The sequence below is a fragment of the Oncorhynchus clarkii genome, chromosome 27 (assembly GCF_045791955.1).
Source record: "Oncorhynchus clarkii lewisi isolate Uvic-CL-2024 chromosome 27, UVic_Ocla_1.0, whole genome shotgun sequence".
Lineage (NCBI taxonomy): Eukaryota > Metazoa > Chordata > Actinopteri > Salmoniformes > Salmonidae > Oncorhynchus > Oncorhynchus clarkii.
The window spans coordinates 47581867-47606097 of NC_092173.1; positions in this window are offsets into that span (position 1 = coordinate 47581867).

Below are 24231 nucleotides of genomic sequence, written 5' to 3' on the forward strand. Positions count from 1 at the left end.
TATATCTCACTAGGTCAGGACAATAAACCTCCTCCATGTATATCTCACTAGGTCAGGATATTAAACCTCCTCCATGTATATCTCAATAGGTCAGGGTATTAAACCTCCTCCATGTATATCTCACTAGGTCAGGATATTAAACCTCCTCCATGTATATATCACTAGGTCGGGATATTAAACCTCCTCCATGTATATCTCACTAGGTCAGGATATTAAACCTCCTCCATGTATATCTCACTAGGTCAGGATATTAAACCTCCTCCATGTATATCTCACTAGGTCAGGATATTAAACCTCCATGTATATCTCACTAGGTCAGGGTATTAAACCTCCTCCATGTATATCTCACTAGGTCAGGATATTAAACATCCATGTATATCTCACTAGGTCAGGATATTAAACCTCCTCCATGTATATCTCACTAGGTCAGGATATTAAACCTCCTCCATGTATATCTCACTAGGTCAGGATATTAAACCTCCTCCATGTATATCTCACTAGTCAGGATATTAAACCTCCATGTATATCTCACTAGGTCAGCATATTAAACCTCCTCCATGTATATCTCACAAGGTCAGGATATTAAACCTCCTCCATGTATATCTCACTAGGTCAGGATATTAAACCTCCATGTATATCTCACTAGGTCAGGATATTAAACCTCCATGTATATCTCACTAGGTCAGGATATTAATTATCCTCCATGTATATCTCACTAGGTCAGGAGATTCTAAACCTCCTCCATGTATATCTCACTAGGTCAGGATATTAAACCTCCATTTGTATCTCACTAGGTCAGGATATTAAACCTCCTCCATGTATATCTCACTAGGTCAGGATATTAAACCTCCATGTATATCTCACTAGGTCAGGATATTAAACCTCCTCCATGTACATCTCACTAGGTCAGGATATTAAACCTCCATGTATATCTCACTAGGTCAGGATATTAAACCTCCTCCATGTGTATCTCACTAGGTCAGGATATTAAACCTCCTCCATGTATATCTCACTAGGTCAGGATATTAAACCTCCATGTATATCTCACTAGGTCAGGATATTAAACCTCCTCCATGTATATCTCACTAGGTCAGGATATTAAACCTCCATGTATATCTCACTAGGTCAGGATATTAAACCTCCTCCATGTGTATCTCACTAGGTCAGGATATTAAACCTCCTCCATGTGTATCTCACTAGGTCAGGATATTAAACCTCCTCCATGTATATCTCACTAGGTCAGGATATTAAACCTCCTCCATGTATATCTCACTAGGTCAGGATATTAAACCTCCTCCATGTATATCTCACTAGGTCAGGATATTAAAACCCCTCCATGTATATCTCACTAGGTCAGGATATTACACCTCCTCCATGTATATCTCACTAGGTCAGGATATTACACCTCCTCCATGTATATCTCATTAGGTCAGGATATTAAACCTCCTCCATGTATATCTCACTAGGTCAGGATATTACACCTCCTCCATGTATATCTCACTAGGTCAGGATATTAAACCTCCTCCATGTATATCTCACTAGGTCAGGACAATAAACCTCCTCCATGTATATCTCACTAGGTCAGGATATTAAACCTCCTCCATGTATATCTCAATAGGTCAGGGTATTAAACCTCCTCCATGTATATCTCACTAGGTCAGGATATTAAACCTCCTCCATGTATATATCACTAGGTCGGGATATTAAACCTCCTCCATGTATATCTCACTAGGTCAGGATATTAAACCTCCTCCATGTATATCTCACTAGGTCAGGATATTAAACCTCCTCCATGTATATCTCACTAGGTCAGGATATTAAACCTCCATGTATATCTCACTAGGTCAGGGTATTAAACCTCCTCCATGTATATCTCACTAGGTCAGGATATTAAACCTCCATGTATATCTCACTAGGTCAGGATATTAAACCTCCTCCATGTGTATCTCACTAGGTCAGGATATTAAACCTCCTCTGTGTATATCTCACTAGGTCAGGATATTAATTCTCCTCCATGTATATCTCACTAGGTCAGGAGATTCTAAACCTCCTCCATGTATATCTCACTAGGTCAGGATATTAAACCTCCATTTGTATCTCACTAGGTCAGGATATTAAACCTCCTCCATGTATATCTCACTAGGTCAGGATATTAAACCTCCATGTATATCTCACTAGGTCAGGATATTAAACCTCCTCCATGTGTATCTCACTAGGTCAGGATATTAAACCTCCTCCATGTGTATCTCACTAGGTCAGGATATTAAACCTCCTCCATGTATATCTCACTAGGTCAGGATATTAAACCTCCATGTATATCTCACTAGGTCAGGATATTAAACCTACTCCATGTATATCTCACTAGGTCAGGATATTAAAACCCCTCCATGTATATCTCACTAGGTCAGGATATTAAACCTCCTCCATGTATATCTCACTAGGTCAGGATATTAAACCTCCTCCATGTATATCTCACTAGGTCAGGATATTAAACCTCCTCCATGTATATCTCACTAGGTCAGGATATTAAACCTCCATGTATATCTCACTAGGTCAGGATATTAAACCTCCATGTATATCTCACTAGGTCAGGGTATTAAACCTCCTCCATGTATATCTCACTAGGTCAGGATATTAAACCTCCATGTATATCTCACTAGGTCAGGGTATTAAAGCTCCTCCATGTATATCTCACTAGGTCAGGGTATTAAACCTCGATGTATATCTCACTAGGTCAGGATATTAAACCTCCATGTATATCTCACTAGGTCAGGATATTATAAACCTTCCATGTATATCTCGCTAGGTGAGGATATTAAACCTCCTCCATGTATATCTCACTAGGTCAGGATATTAAACCTCCATGTATATCTCACTAGGTCAGGATATTAGACCTCCTCCATGTATATCTCACTAGGTCAGGATATTAAACCTCCATGTATATCTCACTAGGTCAGGATATTAAACCTCCTCCATGTATATATCACTAGGTCAGGATATTAAACCTCCTCCATGTATATCTCACTAGGTCAGGATATTAAACCTCCTCCATGTGTATCTCACTAGGTCAGGATATTAAACCCCCTCCATGTGTATCTCACTAGGTCAGGATATTAAACCTCCTTCATGTATATCTCACTAGGTCAGGATATTAAACCTCCTCCATGTATATCTCACTAGGTCAGGATATTAAACCTCCTCCATGTGTATCTCACTAGGTCAGGATATTAAACCTCCTCCATGTATATCTCACTAGGTCAGGATATTAAAACCCCTCCATGTATATCTCACTAGGTCAGGATATTACACCTCCTCCATGTATATCTCACTAGGTCAGGATATTACACCTCCTCCATGTATATCTCACTAGGTCAGGATATTAAACCTCCTCCATGTATATCTCACTAGGTCAGGATATTACACCTCCTCCATGTATATCTCACTAGGTCAGGATATTAAACCTCCTCCATGTATATCTCACTAGGTCAGGACAATAAACCTCCTCCATGTATATCTCACTAGGTCAGGATATTAAACCTCCTCCATGTATATCTCAATAGGTCAGGGTATTAAACCTCCTCCATGTATATCTCACTAGGTCAGGATATTAAACCTCCTCCATGTATATCTCACTAGGTCAGGATATTAAACCTCCTCCATGTATATCTCACTAGATCAGGATATTAAACCTCCTCCATGTATATCTCACTAGGTCAGGATATTAAACCTCCTCCATGTATATCTCACTAGGTCAGGATATTACACCTCCATGTATATCTCACTAGGTCAGGATATTAAACCTCCATGTATATCTCACTAGGTCAGGATATTAAACCTCCTCCATGTGTATCTCACTAGGTCAGGATATTAAACCTCCTCCATGTATATCTCACTAGGTCAGGATATTAAACCTACTCCATGTATATCTCACTAGGTCAGGATATTAAACCTCCTCCATGTATATCTCACTAGGTCAGGATATTAAAACCCCTCCATGTATATCTCACTAGGTCAGGATATTACACCTCCTCCATGTATATCTCACTAGGTCAGGATATTACACCTCCTCCATGTATATCTCACTAGGTCAGGATATTAAACCTCCTCCATGTATATCTCACTAGGTCAGGATATTACACCTCCTCCATGTATATCTCACTAGGTCAGGATATTAAACCTCCTCCATGTATATCTCACTAGGTCAGGACAATAAACCTCCTCCATGTATATCTCAGTAGGTCAGGATATTAAACCTCCTCCATGTATATCTCAATAGGTCAGGATATTAAACCTCCTCCATGTATATATCACTAGGTCGGGATATTAAACCTCCTCCATGTATATCTCACTAGGTCAGGATATTAAACCTCCTCCATGTATATCTCACTAGGTCAGGATATTAAACCTCCTCCATGTATATCTCACTAAGTCAGGATATTAAACCTCCTCCATGTATATCTCACTAGGTCAGGATATTAAACCTCCATGTATATCTCACTAGGTCAGGATATTAAACCTCCTCCATGTATATCTCACTAGGTCAGGATATTAAACCTCCTCCATGTATATCTCACTAGGTCAGGATATTACACCTCCATGTATATCTCACTAGGTCAGGATATTACACCTCCAGTTATATCTCACTAGGTCAGGATATTAAACCTCCATGTATATCTCACTAGGTCAGGATATTAAACCTCCATGTATATCTCACTAGGTCAGGATATTAAACCTCCTCCATGTGTATCTCACTAGGTCAGGATATTAAACCTCCTCCATGTATATCTCACTAGGTCAGGATATTAAACCTACTCCATGTATATCTCACTAGGTCAGGATATTAAACCTCCTCCATGTATATCTCACTAGGTCAGGATATTAAAACCCCTCCATGTATATCTCACTAGGTCAGGATATTACACCTCCTCCATGTATATCTCACTAGGTCAGGATATTACACCTCCTCCATGTATATCTCACTAGGTCAGGATATTAAACCTCCTCCATGTATATCTCACTAGGTCAGGATATTACACCTCCTCCATGTATATCTCACTAGGTCAGGATATTAAACCTCCTCCATGTATATCTCACTAGGTCAGGACAATAAACCTCCTCCATGTATATCTCAGTAGGTCAGGATATTAAACCTCCTCCATGTATATCTCAATAGGTCAGGATATTAAACCTCCTCCATGTATATCTCACTAAGTCAGGATATTAAACCTCCTCCATGTATATCTCACTAGGTCAGGATATTAAACCTCCATGTATATCTCACTAGGTCAGGATATTAAACCTCCTCCATGTATATCTCACTAGGTCAGGATATTAAACCTCCTCCATGTATATCTCACTAAGTCAGGATATTACACCTCCATGTATATCTCACTAGGTCAGGATATTAAACCTCCATGTATATCTCACTAGGTCAGGATATTAAACCTCCTCCATGTATATCTCACTAGGTCAGGATATTAAACCTCCTCCATGTATATCTCACTAGGTCAGGATATTAAACCTCCTCCATGTATATCTCACTAGGTCAGGATATTACACCTCCATGTATATCTCACTAGGTCAGGATATTAAACCTCCATGTATATCTCACTAGGTCAGGATATTAAACCTCCTCCATGTGTATCTCACTAGGTCAGGATATTAAACCTCCATGTATATCTCACTAGGTCAGGATATTAAACCTCCATTTGTATCTCACTAGGTCAGGATATTAAACCTCCATGTATATCTCACTAGGTCAGGATATTAAACCTCCTCCATGTGTATCTCACTAGGTCAGGATATTAAACCTCCATGTATATCTCACTAGGTCAGGATATTAAACCTCCATTTGTATCTCACTAGGTCAGGATATTAAACCTCCATTTGTATCTCACTAGGTCAGGATATTAAACCTCCTCCATGTATATCTCACTAGGTCAGGATATTAAACCTCCATGTATATCTCACTAGGTCAGGATATTAAACCTCCATGTATATCTCACTAGGCCAGGATATTAAACCTCCTCCATGTGTATCTCACTAGGTCAGGATATTAAACCTCCTCCACGTGTATCTCACTAGGTCAGGATATTAAACCTCCTCCATGTATATCTCACTAGGTCAGGATATTAAACCTCCATGTATATCTCACTAGGTCAGGATATTAAACATCCTCCATGTATATCTCACTAGGTCAGGATATTAAAACCCCTCCATGTATATCTCACTAGGTCAGGATATTAAACCTCCTCCATGTATATCTCACTAGGTCAGGATATTAAACCTCCTCCATGTATATCTCACTAGGTCAGGATATTAAAACCCCTCCATGTATATCTCACTAGGTCAGGATATTACACCTCCTCCATGTATATCTCACTAGGTCAGGATATTACACCTCCTCCATGTATATCTCACTAGGTCAGGATATTAAACCTCCTCCATGTATATCTCACTAGGTCAGGATATTACACCTCCTCCATGTATATCTCACTAGGTCAGGATATTAAACCTCCTCCATGTATATCTCACTAGGTCAGGACAATAAACCTCCTCCATGTATATCTCAGTAGGTCAGGATATTAAACATCCTCCATGTATATCTCAATAGGTCAGGATATTAAACCTCCTCCATGTATATATCACTAGGTCGGGATATTAAACCTCCTCCATGTATATCTCACTAGGTCAGGATATTAAACCTCCTCCATGTATATCTCACTAGGTCAGGATATTAAACCTCCTCCATGTATATCTCACTAAGTCAGGATATTAAACCTCCTCCATGTATATCTCACTAGGTCAGGATATTAAACCTCCATGTATATCTCACTAGGTCAGGATATTAAACCTCCTCCATGTATATCTCACTAGGTCAGGATATTAAACCTCCTCCATGTATATCTCACTAGGTCAGGATATTACACCTCCATGTATATCTCACTAGGTCAGGATATTAAACCTCCATGTATATCTCACTAGGTCAGGATATTAAACCTCCTCCATGTGTATCTCACTAGGTCAGGATATTAAACCTCCATGTATATCTCACTAGGTCAGGATATTAAACCTCCATTTGTATCTCACTAGGTCAGGATATTAAACCTCCATTTGTATCTCACTAGGTCAGGATATTAAACCTCCTCCATGTATATCTCACTAGGTCAGGATATTAAACCTCCATGTATATCTCACTAGGTCAGGATATTAAACCTCCATGTATATCTCACTAGGCCAGGATATTAAACCTCCTCCATGTGTATCTCACTAGGTCAGGATATTAAACCTCCTCCACGTGTATCTCACTAGGTCAGGATATTAAACCTCCTCCATGTATATCTCACTAGGTCAGGATATTAAACCTCCATGTATATCTCACTAGGTCAGGATATTAAACATCCTCCATGTATATCTCACTAGGTCAGGATATTAAAACCCCTCCATGTATATCTCACTAGGTCAGGATATTAAACCTCCTCCATGTATATCTCACTAGGTCAGGATATTAAACCTCCTCCATGTATATCTCACTAGGTCAGGATATTAAACCTCCTCCATGTATATCTCACTAGGTCAGGATATTAAACCTCCATGTATATCTCACTAGGTCAGGGTATTAAACCTCCTCCATGTATATCTCACTAGGTCAGGATATTAAACCTCCTCCATGTATATCTCACTAGGTCAGGATATTAAACCTCCTCCATGTATATCTCACTAGGTCAGGATATTAAACCTCCTCCATGTATATCTCACTAGGTCAGGATATTAAACCTCCTCCATGTATATCTCACTAGTCAGGATATTAAACCTCCATGTATATCTCACTAGGTCAGCATATTAAACCTCCTCCATGTATATCTCACTAGGTCAGGATATTAAACCTCCTCCATGTATATCTCACTAGGTCAGGATATTAAACCTCCATGTATATCTCACTAGGTCAGGATATTAAACCTCCATGTATATCTCACTAGGTCAGGATATTAAACCTCCATGTATATCTCACTAGGTCAGGATATTAAACCTCCTCCATGTATATCTCACTAGGTCAGGATATTAAACCTCCTCCATGTATATCTCACTAGGTCAGGATATTACACCTCCATGTATATCTCACTAGGTCAGGATATTAAACCTCCATGTATATCTCACTAGGTCAGGATATTAAACCTCCTCCATGTGTATCTCACTAGGTCAGGATATTAAACCTCCATGTATATCTCACTAGGTCAGGATATTAAACCTCCATTTGTATCTCACTAGGTCAGGATATTAAACCTCCATTTGTATCTCACTAGGTCAGGATATTAAACCTCCTCCATGTATATCTCACTAGGTCAGGATATTAAACCTCCATGTATATCTCACTAGGTCAGGATATTAAACCTCCATGTATATCTCACTAGGCCAGGATATTAAACCTCCTCCATGTGTATCTCACTAGGTCAGGATATTAAAACCTCCTCCACGTGTATCTCACTAGGTCAGGATATTAAACCTCCTCCATGTATATCTCACTAGGTCAGGATATTAAACCTCCATGTATATCTCACTAGGTCAGGATATTAAACATCCTCCATGTATATCTCACTAGGTCAGGATATTAAAACCCCTCCATGTATATCTCACTAGGTCAGGATATTAAACCTCCTCCATGTATATCTCACTAGGTCAGGATATTAAACCTCCTCCATGTATATCTCACTAGGTCAGGATATTAAACCTCCTCCATGTATATCTCACTAGGTCAGGATATTAAACCTCCATGTATATCTCACTAGGTCAGGGTATTAAACCTCCTCCATGTATATCTCACTAGGTCAGGATATTAAACCTCCTCCATGTATATCTCACTAGGTCAGGATATTAAACCTCCTCCATGTATATCTCACTAGGTCAGGATATTAAACCTCCTCCATGTATATCTCACTAGTCAGGATATTAAACCTCCATGTATATCTCACTAGGTCAGCATATTAAACCTCCTCCATGTATATCTCACTAGGTCAGAATATTAAACCTCCTCCATGTATATCTCACTAGGTCAGGATATTAAACCTCCATGTATATCTCACTAGGTCAGGATATTAAACCTCCATGTATATCTCACTAGGTCAGGATATTAAACCTCCATGTATATCTCACTAGGTCAGGATATTAAACCTCCTCCATGTATATCTCACTAGGTCAGGATATTAAACCTCCATGTATATCTCACTAGGTCAGGATATTAAACCTCCTCCATGTGTATCTCACTAGGTCAGGATATTAAACCTCCTCCATGTATATCTCACTAGGTCAGGATATTAAACCTCCTCCATGTATATCTCACTAGGTCAGGATATTAAAACCCCTCCATGTATATCTCACTAGGTCAGGATATTACACCTCCTCCATGTATATCTCACTAGGTCAGGATATTACAACTCCTCCATGTATATCTCACTAGGTCAGGATATTAAACCTCCTCCATGTATATCTCACTAGGTCAGGACAATAAACCTCCTCCATGTATATCTCAGTAGGTCAGGATATTAAACCTCCTCCATGTATATCTCAATAGGTCAGGATATTAAACCTCCTCCATGTATATATCACTAGGTCGGGATATTAAACCTCCTCCATGTATATCTCACTAGGTCAGGATATTAAACCTCCTCCATGTATATCTCACTAGGTCAGGATATTAAACCTCCTCCATGTATATCTCACTAAGTCAGGATATTAAACCTCCTCCATGTATATCTCACTAGGTCAGGATATTAAACCTCCATGTATATCTCACTAGGTCAGGATATTAAACCTCCTCCATGTATATCTCACTAGGTCAGGATATTAAACCTCCTCCATGTATATCTCACTAGGTCAGGATATTACACCTCCATGTATATCTCACTAGGTCAGGATATTAAACCTCCATGTATATCTCACTAGGTCAGGATATTAAACCTCCTCCATGTGTATCTCACTAGGTCAGGATATTAAACCTCCATGTATATCTCACTAGGTCAGGATATTAAACCTCCATTTGTATCTCACTAGGTCAGGATATTAAACCTCCATTTGTATCTCACTAGGTCAGGATATTAAACCTCCTCCATGTATATCTCACTAGGTCAGGATATTAAACCTCCATGTATATCTCACTAGGTCAGGATATTAAACCTCCATGTATATCTCACTAGGCCAGGATATTAAACCTCCTCCATGTGTATCTCACTAGGTCAGGATATTAAACCTCCTCCACGTGTATCTCACTAGGTCAGGATATTAAACCTCCTCCATGTATATCTCACTAGGTCAGGATATTAAACCTCCATGTATATCTCACTAGGTCAGGATATTAAACATCCTCCATGTATATCTCACTAGGTCAGGATATTAAAACCCCTCCATGTATATCTCACTAGGTCAGGATATTAAACCTCCTCCATGTATATCTCACTAGGTCAGGATATTAAACCTCCTCCATGTATATCTCACTAGGTCAGGATATTAAAACCCCTCCATGTATATCTCACTAGGTCAGGATATTACACCTCCTCCATGTATATCTCACTAGGTCAGGATATTACACCTCCTCCATGTATATCTCACTAGGTCAGGATATTAAACCTCCTCCATGTATATCTCACTAGGTCAGGATATTACACCTACTCCATGTATATCTCACTAGGTCAGGATATTAAACCTCCTCCATGTATATCTCACTAGGTCAGGACAATAAACCTCCTCCATGTATATCTCAGTAGGTCAGGATATTAAACATCCTCCATGTATATCTCAATAGGTCAGGATATTAAACCTCCTCCATGTATATATCACTAGGTCGGGATATTAAACCTCCTCCATGTATATCTCACTAGGTCAGGATATTAAACCTCCTCCATGTATATCTCACTAGGTCAGGATATTAAACCTCCTCCATGTATATCTCACTAAGTCAGGATATTAAACCTCCTCCATGTATATCTCACTAGGTCAGGATATTAAACCTCCTCCATGTATATCTCACTAGGTCAGGATATTAAACCTCCTCCATGTATATCTCACTAGGTCAGGATATTACACCTCCATGTATATCTCACTAGGTCAGGATATTAAACCTCCATGTATATCTCACTAGGTCAGGATATTAAACCTCCTCCATGTGTATCTCACTAGGTCAGGATATTAAACCTCCATGTATATCTCACTATGTCAGGATATTAAACCTCCATTTGTATCTCACTAGGTCAGGATATTAAACCTCCATTTGTATCTCACTAGGTCAGGATATTAAACCTCCTCCATGTATATATCACTAGGTCGGGATATTAAACCTCCTCCATGTATATCTCACTAGGTCAGGATATTAAACCTCCTCCATGTATATCTCACTAGGTCAGGATATTAAACCTCCTCCATGTATATCTCACTAAGTCAGGATATTAAACCTCCTCCATGTATATCTCACTAGGTCAGGATATTAAACCTCCATGTATATCTCACTAGGTCAGGATATTAAACCTCCTCCATGTATATCTCACTAGGTCAGGATATTAAACCTCCTCCATGTATATCTCACTAGGTCAGGATATTACACCTCCATGTATATCTCACTAGGTCAGGATATTAAACCTCCATGTATATCTCACTAGGTCAGGATATTAAACCTCCTCCATGTGTATCTCACTAGGTCAGGATATTAAACCTCCATGTATATCTCACTAGGTCAGGATATTAAACCTCCATTTGTATCTCACTAGGTCAGGATATTAAACCTCCATTTGTATCTCACTAGGTCAGGATATTAAACCTCCTCCATGTATATCTCACTAGGTCAGGATATTAAACCTCCATGTATATCTCACTAGGTCAGGATATTAAACCTCCATGTATATCTCACTAGGCCAGGATATTAAACCTCCTCCATGTGTATCTCACTAGGTCAGGATATTAAACCTCCTCCACGTGTATCTCACTAGGTCAGGATATTAAACCTCCTCCATGTATATCTCACTAGGTCAGGATATTAAACCTCCATGTATATCTCACTAGGTCAGGATATTAAACATCCTCCATGTATATCTCACTAGGTCAGGATATTAAAACCCCTCCATGTATATCTCACTAGGTCAGGATATTAAACCTCCTCCATGTATATCTCACTAGGTCAGGATATTAAACCTCCTCCATGTATATCTCACTAGGTCAGGATATTAAAACCCCTCCATGTATATCTCACTAGGTCAGGATATTACACCTCCTCCATGTATATCTCACTAGGTCAGGATATTACACCTCCTCCATGTATATCTCACTAGGTCAGGATATTAAACCTCCTCCATGTATATCTCACTAGGTCAGGATATTACACCTCCTCCATGTATATCTCACTAGGTCAGGATATTAAACCTCCTCCATGTATATCTCACTAGGTCAGGACAATAAACCTCCTCCATGTATATCTCAGTAGGTCAGGATATTAAACATCCTCCATGTATATCTCAATAGGTCAGGATATTAAACCTCCTCCATGTATATATCACTAGGTCGGGATATTAAACCTCCTCCATGTATATCTCACTAGGTCAGGATATTAAACCTCCTCCATGTATATCTCACTAGGTCAGGATATTAAACCTCCTCCATGTATATCTCACTAAGTCAGGATATTAAACCTCCTCCATGTATATCTCACTAGGTCAGGATATTAAACCTCCTCCATGTATATCTCACTAGGTCAGGATATTAAACCTCCTCCATGTATATCTCACTAGGTCAGGATATTACACCTCCATGTATATCTCACTAGGTCAGGATATTAAACCTCCATGTATATCTCACTAGGTCAGGATATTAAACCTCCTCCATGTGTATCTCACTAGGTCAGGATATTAAACCTCCATGTATATCTCACTATGTCAGGATATTAAACCTCCATTTGTATCTCACTAGGTCAGGATATTAAACCTCCATTTGTATCTCACTAGGTCAGGATATTAAACCTCCTCCATGTATATCAAATCAAATCAAATTTTATTTGTCACATACACATGGTTAGCAGATGTTAATGCGAGTGTAGCGAAATGCTTGTGCTTCTAGTTCCGACAATGCAGTAATAACAAGTAATCTAACTAACAATTCCAAAACTACTGTCTTGTACACAGTGTAAGGGGATAAAGAATATGTACATAAGGATATATGAATGAGTGATGGTACAGAGCAGCATAGGCAAGATACAGTAGATGGTATCGGGTACAGTATGTACAAATGAGATGAGTATGTAAACAAAGTGGCATAGTATAGTATAAAGTGGCTAGTGATACATGTATTACATAAGGATACCGTCGATGATATAGAGTACAGTATATACGTATGCGTATGAGATGAATAATGTAGGGTAAGTAACATTTATATAAGGTAGCATTGTTTAAAGTGGCTAGTGATATATTTACATCATTTCCCATCAATTCCCATTATTAAAGTGGCTGGAGTTGAGTCAGTGTCAGTGTGTTGGCAGCAGCCACTCAGTGTTAGTGGTGGCTGTTTAACAGTCTGATGGCCTTGAGATAGAAGCTGTTTTTCAGTCTCTCGGTCCCAGCTTTGATGCACCTGTACTGACCTCGCCTTCTGGATGATAGCGGGGTGAACAGGCAGTGGCTCGGGTGGTTGATGTCCTTGATGATCTTTATGGCCTTCCTGTGACATCGGGTGGTGTAGGTGTCCTGGAGGGCAGGTAGTTTGCCCCCGGTGATGCGTTGTGCAGACCTCACTACCCTCTGGAGAGCCTTACGGTTGAGGGCGGTGCAGTTGCCATACCAGGCGGTGATACAGCCCGCCAGGATGCTCTCGATTGTGCATCTGTAGAAGTTTGTGAGTGCTTTTGGTGACAAGCCGAATTTCTTCAGCCTCCTGAGGTTGAAGAGGCGCTGCTGCGCCTTCTTCACGATGCTGTCTGTGTGAGTGGACCAATTCAGTTTGTCTGTGATGTGTATGCCGAGGAACTTAAAACTTGCTACCCTCTCCACTACTGTTCCATCGATGTGGATAGGGGGGTGTTCCCTCTGCTGTTTCCTGAAGTCCACAATCATCTCCTTAGTTTTGTTGACGTTGAGTGTGAGGTTGTTTTCCTGACACCACACTCCGAGGGCCCTCACCTCCTCCCTGTAGGCCGTCTCATCGTTGTTGGTAATCAAGCCTACCACTGTTGTGTCGTCCGCAAACTTGATGATTGAGTTGGAGGCGTGCGTGGCCACGCAGTCGTGGGTGAACAGGGAGTACAGGAGAGGGCTCAGAACGCAACCTTGTGGGGCCCCAGTGTTGAGGATCAGCGGGGAGGAGATGTTGTTGCCTACCCTCACCACCTGGGGGCGGCCCGTCAGGAAGTCCAGTACCCAGTTGCACAGGGCGGGGTCGAGACCCAGGGTCTCGAGCTTGATGACGAGCTTGGAGGGTACTATGGTGTTGAATGCCGAGCTGTAGTCGATGAACAGCATTCTCACATAGGTATTCCTCTTGTCCAGATGGGTTAGGGCAGTGTGCAGTGTGGTTGAGATTGCATCGTCTGTGGACCTATTTGGGCGGTAAGCAAATTGGAGTGGGTCTAGGGTGTCAGGTAGGGTGGAGGTGATATGGTCCTTGACTAGTCTCTCAAAGCACTTCATGATGACGGATGTGAGTGCTACGGGGCGGTAGTCATTTAGCTCAGTTACCTTAGCTTTCTTGGGAACAGGAACAATGGTGGCCCTCTTGAAGCATGTGGGAACAGCAGACTGGTATAGGGATTGATTGAATATGTCCGTAAACACACCGGCCAGCTGGTCTGCGCATGCTCTGAGGGCGCGGCTGGGGATGCCATCTGGGCCTGCAGCCTTGCGAGGGTTAACACGTTTAAATGTCTTACTCACCTCGGCTGCAGTGAAGGAGAGACCGCATGTTTTCGTTGCAGGCCGTGTCAGTGGCACTGTATTGTCCTCAAAGCGGGCAAAAAAGTTATTTAGTCTGCCTGGGAGCAAGACATCCTGGTCCGTGACTGGGCTGGGTTTCTTCCTGTAGTCCGTGATTGACTGTAGACCCTGCCACATGCCTCTTGTGTCTGAGCCGTTGAATTGAGATTCTACTTTTCTCCTCCATGTATATCTCACTAGGTCAGGATATTAAACCTCCATGTATATCTCACTAGGTCAGGATATTAAACCTCCATGTATATCTCACTAGGTCAGGATATTAAACCTCCTCCATGTGTATCTCACTAGGTCAGGATATTAAACCTCCTCCACGTGTATCTCACTAGGTCAGGATATTAAACCTCCTCCATGTATATCTCACTAGGTCAGGATATTAAACCTCCATGTATATCTCACTAGGTCAGGATATTAAACATCCTCCATGTATATCTCACTAGGTCAGGATATTAAAACCCCTCCATGTATATCTCACTAGGTCAGGATATTAAACCTCCTCCATGTATATCTCACTAGGTCAGGATATTAAACCTCCTCCATGTATATCTCACTAGGTCAGGATATTAAACCTCCTCCATGTATATCTCACTAGGTCAGGATATTAAACCTCCATGTATATCTCACTAGGTCAGGGTATTAAACCTCCTCCATGTATATCTCACTAGGTCAGGATATTAAACATCCATGTATATCTCACTAGGTCAGGATATTAAACCTCCTCCATGTATATCTCACTAGGTCAGGATATTAAACCTCCTCCATGTATATCTCACTAGGTCAGGATATTAAACCTCCTCCATGTATATCTCACTAGGTCAGGATATTAAACCTCCTCCATGTATATCTCACTAGTCAGGATATTAAACCTCCATGTATATCTCACTAGGTCAGCATATTAAACCTCCTCCATGTATATCTCACTAGGTCAGGATATTAAACCTCCTCCATGTATATCTCACTAGGTCAGGATATTAAACCTCCATGTATATCTCACTAGGTCAGGATATTAAACCTCCATGTATATCTCACTAGGTCAGGATATTAAACCTCCATGTATATCTCACTAGGTCAGGATATTAAACCTCCTCCATGTATATCTCACTAGGTCAGGATATTAAACCTCCATGTATATCTCACTAGGTCAGGATATTAAACCTCCTCCATGTGTATCTCACTAGGTCAGGATATTAAACCTCCTCCATGTGTATCTCACTAGGTCAGGATATTAAACCTCCTCCATGTATATCTCACTAGGTCAGGATATTAAACCTCCTCCATGTATATCTCACTAGGTCAGGATATTAAACCTCCTCCATGTATATCTCACTAGGTCAGGATATTAAAACCCCTCCATGTATATCTCACTAGGTCAGGATATTACACCTCCTCCATGTATATCTCACTAGGTCAGGATATTACAACTCCTCCATGTATATCTCACTAGGTCAGGATATTAAACCTCCTCCATGTATATCTCACTAGGTCAGGACAATAAACCTCCTCCATGTATATCTCACTAGGTCAGGATATTAAACCTCCTCCATGTATATCTCAATAGGTCAGGGTATTAAACCTCCTCCATGTATATCTCACTAGGTCAGGATATTAAACCTCCTCCATGTATATATCACTAGGTCGGGATATTAAACCTCCTCCATGTATATCTCACTAGGTCAGGATATTAAACCTCCTCCATGTATATCTCACTAGGTCAGGATATTAAACCTCCATGTATATCTCACTAGGTCAGGATATTAAACCTCCTCCATGTATATCTCACTAGGTCAGGATATTAAACCTCCTCCATGTATATCTCACTAGGTCAGGATATTACACCTCCATGTATATCTCACTAGGTCAGGATATTAAACCTCCATGTATATCTCACTAGGTCAGGATATTAAACCTCCTCCATGTGTATCTCACTAGGTCAGGATATTAAACCTCCTCTGTGTATATCTCACTAGGTCAGGATATTAATTCTCCTCCATGTATATCTCACTAGGTCAGGAGATTCTAAACCTCCTCCATGTATATCTCACTAGGTCAGGATATTAAACCTCCATTTGTATCTCACTAGGTCAGGATATTAAACCTACTCCATGTATATCTCACTAGGTCAGGATATTAAACCTCCATGTATAACTCACTAGGTCAGGATATTAAACCTCCTCCATGTGTATCTCACTAGGTCAGGATATTAAACCTCCTCCATGTATATCTCACTAGGTCAGGATATTAAACCTCCATGTATATCTCACTAGGTCAGGATATTAAACCTCCTCCATGTATATCTCACTAGGTCAGGATATTAAAACCCCTCCATGTATATCTCACTAGGTCAGGATATTAAACCTCCTCCATGTATATCTCACTAGGTCAGGATATTAAACCTCCTCCATGTATATCTCACTAGGTCAGGATATTAAACCTCCTCCATGTATATCTCACTAGGTCAGGATATTAAACCTCCATGTATATCTCACTAGGTCAGGATATTAAACCTCCATGTATATCTCACTAGGTCAGGGTATTAAACCTCGATGTATATCTCACTAGGTCAGGATATTAAACCTCCATGTATATCTCACTAGGTCAGGATATTAAACCTCCTCCATGTATATCTCACTAGGTCAGGATATTAAACCTCCTCCATGTATATCTCACTAGGTCAGGATATTAAACCTCCATGTATATCTCACTAGGTCAGGATATTAAACCTCCTCCATGTATATCTCACTAGGTCAGGATATTAAACCTCCATGTATATCTCACTAGGTCAGGATATTAAACCTCCTCCATGTATATCTCACTAGGTCAGGATATTAAACCTCCTCCATGTATATCTCACTAGGTCAGGATATTAAACCTCCTCCATGTGTATCTCACTAGGTCAGGATATTAAACCTCCTCCATGTGTATCTCACTAGGTCAGGATATTAAACCTCCTTCATGTATATCTCACTAGGTCAGGATATTAAACCTCCATGTATATCTCACTAGGTCAGGATATTAAACCTCCTCCATGTATATCTCACTAGGTCAGGATATTAAACCTCCTACATGTATATCTCACTAGGTCAGGATATTAAACCTCCATGTATATCTCACTAGGTCAGGATATTAAACCTCCTCCATGTATATCTCACTAGGTCAGGATATTAAACCTCCTCCATGTATATCTCACTAGGTCAGGATATTACACCTCCATGTATATCTCACTAGGTCAGGATATTAAACCTCCATGTATATCTCACTAGGTCAGGATATTAAACCTCCTCCATGTGTATCTCACTAGGTCAGGATATTAAACCTCCTCTGTGTATATCTCACTAGGTCAGGATATTAATTCTCCTCCATGTATATCTCACTAGGTCAGGAGATTCTAAACCTCCTCCATGTATATCTCACTAGGTCAGGATATTAAACCTCCATTTGTATCTCACTAGGTCAGGATATTAAACCTCCTCCATGTATATCTCACTAGGTCAGGATATTAAACCTCCTCCATGTATATCTCACTAGGTCAGGATATTACACCTCCATGTATATCTCACTAGGTCAGGATATTAAACCTCCATGTATATCTCACTAGGTCAGGATATTAAACCTCCTCCATGTGTATCTCACTAGGTCAGGATATTAAACCTCCTCTGTGTATATCTCACTAGGTCAGGATATTAATTCTCCTCCATGTATATCTCACTAGGTCAGGAGATTCTAAACCTCCTCCATGTATATCTCACTAGGTCAGGATATTAAACCTCCATTTGTATCTCACTAGGTCAGGATATTAAACCTCCTCCATGTATATCTCACTAGGTCAGGATATTAAACCTCCTCCATGTATATCTCACTAGGTCAGGATATTAAACCTCCATGTATATCTCACTAGGTCAGGATATTAAACCTCCTCCATGTGTATCTCACTAGGTCAGGATATTAAACCTCCTCCATGTGTATCTCACTAGGTCAGGATATTAAACCTCCTCCATGTATATATCACTAGGACAGGATATTAAACCTCCATGTATATCTCACTAGGTCAGGATATTAAACCTCCTCCATGTATATCTCACTAGGTCAGGATATTAAACCTCCTCCATGTATATCTCACAAGGTCAGGATATTAAACCTCCATGTATATCTCACTAGGTCAGGATATTAAACCTCCATGTATATCTCACTAGGTCAGGGTATTAAACCTCCTCCATGTATATCTCACTAGGTCAGGATATTAAACATCCATGTATATCTCACTAGGGCAGGATATTAAACCTCCTCCATGTATATCTCACTAGGTCAGGATATTAAACCTCCATGTATATCTCACTAGGTCAGGCTATTAAAGCTCCTCCATGTATATCTCACTAGGTCAGGGTATTAAACCTCGATGTATATCTCACTAGGTCAGGATATTAAACCTCCATGTATATCTCACTAGGTCAGGATATTATAAACCTTCCATGTATATCTCACTAGGTGAGGATATTAAACCTCCTCCATGTATATCTCACTAGGTCAGGATATTAAACCTCCATGTATATCTCACTAGGTCAGGGTATTAAACCTCGATGTATATCTCACTAGGTCAGGATATTAAACCTCCATGTATATCTCACTAGGTCAGGATATTATAAACCTTCCATGTATATCTCACTAGGTGAGGATATTAAACCTCCTCCATGTATATCTCACTAGGTCAGGATATTAAACCTCCATGTATATCTCACTAGGTCAGGATATTAAACCTCCTCCATGTATATCTCACTAGGTCAGGATATTAAACCTCCATGTATATCTCACTAGGTCAGGATATTAAACCTCCTCCATGTATATCTCACTAGGTCAGGATATTAAACCTCCATGTATATCTCACTAGGTCAGGATATTAAACCTCCTCCATGTATATCTCACTAGGTCAGGATATTAAAACCCCTCCATGTATATCTCACTAGGTCAGGATATTAAACCTCCTCCATGTATATCTCACTAGGTCAGGATATTAAACCTCCTCCATGTATATCTCACTAGGTCAGGATATTAAACCTCCTCCATGTATATCTCACTAGGTCAGGATATTAAACCTCCATGTATATCTCACTAGGTCAGGATATTAAACCTCCATGTATATCTCACTAGGTCAGGGTATTAAACCTCGATGTATATCTCACTAGGTCAGGATATTAAACCTCCATGTATATCTCACTAGGTCAGGATATTAAACCTCCTCCATGTATATCTCACTAGGTCAGGATATTAAACCTCCTCCATGTATATCTCACTAGGTCAGGATATTAAACCTCCATGTATATCTCACTAGGTCAGGATATTAAACCTCCTCCATGTATATCTCACTAGGTCAGGATATTAAACCTCCATGTATATCTCACTAGGTCAGGATATTAAACCTCCTCCATGTATATCTCACTAGGTCAGGATATTAAACCTCCTCCATGTATATCTCACTAGGTCAGGATATTAAACCTCCTCCATGTGTATCTCACTAGGTCAGGATATTAAACCTCCTCCATGTGTATCTCACTAGGTCAGGATATTAAACCTCCTTCATGTATATCTCACTAGGTCAGGATATTAAACCTCCATGTATATCTCACTAGGTCAGGATATTAAACCTCCTCCATGTATATCTCACTAGGTCAGGATATTAAACCTCCTACATGTATATCTCACTAGGTCAGGATATTAAACCTCCATGTATATCTCACTAGGTCAGGATATTAAACCTCCTCCATGTATATCTCACTAGGTCAGGATATTAAACCTCCTCCATGTATATCTCACTAGGTCAGGATATTACACCTCCATGTATATCTCACTAGGTCAGGATATTAAACCTCCATGTATATCTCACTAGGTCAGGATATTAAACCTCCTCCATGTGTATCTCACTAGGTCAGGATATTAAACCTCCTCTGTGTATATCTCACTAGGTCAGGATATTAATTCTCCTCCATGTATATCTCACTAGGTCAGGAGATTCTAAACCTCCTCCATGTATATCTCACTAGGTCAGGATATTAAACCTCCATTTGTATCTCACTAGGTCAGGATATTAAACCTCCTCCATGTATATCTCACTAGGTCAGGATATTAAACCTCCTCCATGTATATCTCACTAGGTCAGGATATTACACCTCCATGTATATCTCACTAGGTCAGGATATTAAACCTCCATGTATATCTCACTAGGTCAGGATATTAAACCTCCTCCATGTGTATCTCACTAGGTCAGGATATTAAACCTCCTCTGTGTATATCTCACTAGGTCAGGATATTAATTCTCCTCCATGTATATCTCACTAGGTCAGGAGATTCTAAACCTCCTCCATGTATATCTCACTAGGTCAGGATATTAAACCTCCATTTGTATCTCACTAGGTCAGGATATTAAACCTCCTCCATGTATATCTCACTAGGTCAGGATATTAAACCTCCTCCATGTATATCTCACTAGGTCAGGATATTAAACCTCCATGTATATCTCACTAGGTCAGGATATTAAACCTCCTCCATGTGTATCTCACTAGGTCAGGATATTAAACCTCCTCCATGTGTATCTCACTAGGTCAGGATATTAAACCTCCTCCATGTATATATCACTAGGACAGGATATTAAACCTCCATGTATATCTCACTAGGTCAGGATATTAAACCTCCTCCATGTATATCTCACTAGGTCAGGATATTAAACCTCCTCCATGTATATCTCACAAGGTCAGGATATTAAACCTCCATGTATATCTCACTAGGTCAGGATATTAAACCTCCATGTATATCTCACTAGGTCAGGGTATTAAACCTCCTCCATGTATATCTCACTAGGTCAGGATATTAAACATCCATGTATATCTCACTAGGGCAGGATATTAAACCTCCTCCATGTATATCTCACTAGGTCAGGATATTAAACCTCCATGTATATCTCACTAGGTCAGGCTATTAAAGCTCCTCCATGTATATCTCACTAGGTCAGGGTATTAAACCTCGATGTATATCTCACTAGGTCAGGATATTAAACCTCCATGTATATCTCACTAGGTCAGGATATTATAAACCTTCCATGTATATCTCACTAGGTGAGGATATTAAACCTCCTCCATGTATATCTCACTAGGTCAGGATATTAAACCTCCATGTATATCTCACTAGGTCAGGGTATTAAACCTCGATGTATATCTCACTAGGTCAGGATATTAAACCTCCATGTATATCTCATTAGGTCAGGATATTATAAACCTTCCATGTATATCTCACTAGGTGAGGATATTAAACCTCCTCCATGTATATCTCACTAGGTCAGGATATTAAACCTCCATGTATATCTCACTAGGTCAGGATATTAAACCTCCTCCATGTATATCTCACTAGGTCAGGATATTAAACCTCCATGTATATCTCACTAGGTCAGGATATTAAACCTCCTCCATGTATATCTCACTAGGTCAGGATATTAAACCTCCTCCATGTGTATCTCACTAGGTCAGGATATTAAACCTCCTCCATGTGTATCTCACTAGGTCAGGATATTAAACCTCCTTCATGTATATCTCACTAGGTCAGGATATTAAACCTCCATGTATATCTCACTAGGTCAGGATATTAAACCTCCTCCATGTATATCTCACTAGGTCAGGATATTAAACCTCCTACATGTATATCTCACTAGGTCAGGATATTAAACCTCCATGTATATCTCACTAGGTCAGGATATTAAACCTCCTCCATGTATATCTCACTAGGTCAGGATATTAAACCTCCTCCATGTATATCTCACTAGGTCAGGATATTACACCTCCATGTATATCTCACTAGGTCAGGATATTAAACCTCCATGTATATCTCACTAGGTCAGGATATTAAACCTCCTCCATGTGTATCTCACTAGGTCAGGATATTAAACCTCCTCTGTGTATATCTCACTAGGTCAGGATATTAATTCTCCTCCATGTATATCTCACTAGGTCAGGAGATTCTAAACCTCCTCCATGTATATCTCACTAGGTCAGGATATTAAACCTCCATTTGTATCTCACTAGGTCAGGATATTAAACCTCCTCCATGTATATCTCACTAGGTCAGGATATTAAACCTCCATGTATATCTCACTAGGTCAGGATATTAAACCTCCTCCATGTGTATCTCACTAGGTCAGGATATTAAACCTCCTCCATGTATATATCACTAGGACAGGATATTAAACCTCCATGTATATCTCACTAGGTCAGGATATTAAACCTCCTCCATGTATATCTCACTAGGTCAGGATATTAAACCTCCTCCATGTATATCTCACAAGGTCAGGATATTAAACCTCCATGTATATCTCACTAGGTCAGGATATTAAACCTCCATGTATATCTCACTAGGTCAGGGTATTAAACCTCCTCCATGTATATCTCACTAGGTCAGGATATTAAACCTCCATGTATATCTCACTAGGTCAGGCTATTAAAGCTCCTCCATGTATATCTCACTAGGTCAGGGTATTAAACCTCGATGTATATCTCACTAGGTCAGGATATTAAACCTCCATGTATATCTCACTAGGTCAGGATATTATAAACCTTCCATGTATATCTCACTAGGTGAGGATATTAAACCTCCTCCATGTATATCTCACTAGGTCAGGATATTAAACCTCCATGTATATCTCACTAGGTCAGGATATTAAACCTCCTCCATGTATATCTCACTAGGTCAGGATATTAAACCTCCATGTATATCTCACTAGGTCAGGATATTAAACCTCCTCCATGTATATCTCACTAGGTCAGGATATTAAACCTCCTCCATGTATATCTCACTAGGTCAGGATATTAAACCTCCTCCATGTGTATCTCACTAGGTCAGGATATTAAACCTCCTCCATGTGTATCTCACTAGGTCAGGATATTAAACCTCCTTCATGTATATCTCACTAGGTCAGGATATTAAACCTCCATGTATATCTCACTAGGTCAGGATATTAAACCTCCTCCATGTATATCTCACTAGGTCAGGATATTAAACCTCCTCCATGTATATCTCACTAGGTCAGGATATTACACCTCCATGTATATCTCACTAGGTCAGGATATTAAACCTCCATGTATATCTCACTAGGTCAGGATATTAAACCTCCTCCATGTGTATCTCACTAGGTCAGGATATTAAACCTCCTCTGTGTATATCTCACTAGGTCAGGATATTAATTCTCCTCCATGTATATCTCACTAGGTCAGGAGATTCTAAACCTCCTCCATGTATATCTCAC